At 39.3% G+C, this 1,420-nt stretch overlaps 1 pseudogene; it reads left to right on the top strand.

The window, feature by feature from the left end:
• The first annotated feature begins 208 nt into the window (after positions 1 to 208).
• Positions 209 to 1,120, top strand: LOC103109890 (pre-mRNA-splicing regulator WTAP-like; annotated as a pseudogene).
• Positions 1,121 to 1,420: the final 300 nt, after the last annotated feature.

Genomic DNA, 1,420 nt, shown 5'->3' with positions numbered 1-1,420 from the left:
CAGTTTTAAGCCCTATTCCCCACCTGCAGGGGGAAGCTTCACAAGTGGTGTTTTTTTTCCTTCCCACTCAGTTACTCTCTGTGCTAACAGCAACAGCAACAAAAATTCCACGGAGCAAGCTGAGGAGGCGACTGTCTATCCTACATGCGTAGCTCAAGTCTGGCGCTTCAGAGTAGTTGTGATGCTCTTAGAGGATTCAAGATGACTGATGAGCAAACTTTTTCCCAAAAAGGTTTGATTGAATAAAACAACTATAACCATCATGACACAAGATGATTTACTTCTAAGGTGGAAGTAGTATGAAGGGTATGCACAAGCTTTAGAGGACAAGTACACAGACCTGAACTCTAATGATGTAATTGGCTTGAAGGAGTCTGAAGAAAAGCTAAAACAGCACAAGGGAGAGTACACAGGGAGAAGAACATCCTTGTAATGTAACTGGCCACAAAGGAGCAGGAGATGCAAGAGTATACTTTTCAAATCCAGTACCTCAGACAAGTCCAACAGACTTCTGTTGCTCAGTTGAGATTAACAATGGTAAAATCAGCGATCAACTTGTTTTTTCCTAAAAATGAAAGGTGAACTGGAACAGACTAATAACAAACTAAAACAAGTCCAAAATGAACTGAGTGCCTAGAAGTTTATGTCTAATAGGTAAACAAATCATACTTGACAGTCAAGACTTTCCTTACAGTCCCACTATGAGAAAACTGTGTTTGGGACAGCTAAGTACTTGTTTCCACACCAAGACTGACTTTTTCAGTTAAAGAAAAAAGAAAGAAAGAAAGAAAGAAAGAAAGAAAGAAAGAAAGAAAGAAAGAAAGAAAGAAAGAAAGGAAGGAAGGAAGGAAGGAAGAGAGAGAGAGAGAGAAAGAAAGAAAGAAAGAAAGAAAGAAAGAAAGAAAGAAGGAAGGAAGGAAGGAAGGAAGGAAGGAAGGAAAACGAAGGGGGGAAAAGGCCACATTCTTATACCATGCAGCTTGTAATTGTTAATGTAAAACGTACCAGATGAACCTTGTGTTTCATCTTTTTTCTCTTCCGCCCCTCCCTTTGTTTCAGAGGCCTGATGGAGTCAGACTGTTCTGAAGAAGTGGCCACCTCCACAAACGTCCCCTTCTAGTACAAGTAGGCACTTGAAAACTGTTTCTGTTTGAAGAAACCATAGTGAGAAACAAAAGCCTTAAGTCTGAGGTATACTGTGTCTTCAGACAGTGTGGAGGTATGAAAACCTACAGATCTTAATCATGAAATGAACATGTAAAATTTCAGTAAAATGCAAAAATAGAATATTTATTGCTCTTAACCTTGAGTGTAGTGACTTAGACAACTGTTTATCAGTTTGGCCAATAAGACTGTGGACTTTGTGACTGTTGAACTTCTGGGTCAAAACTCAAATGAGGTGAATTTTACCTCCAAAGGT

Source organism: Erinaceus europaeus, chromosome 2 (genome assembly GCF_950295315.1).
Source record: "Erinaceus europaeus chromosome 2, mEriEur2.1, whole genome shotgun sequence".
In the NCBI taxonomy this organism is placed as follows: Eukaryota; Metazoa; Chordata; class Mammalia; order Eulipotyphla; family Erinaceidae; genus Erinaceus; species Erinaceus europaeus.
The sequence above is the reverse complement of the archived record's forward strand: the minus strand, read 5'-3'. Positions and strand labels throughout refer to the sequence as shown.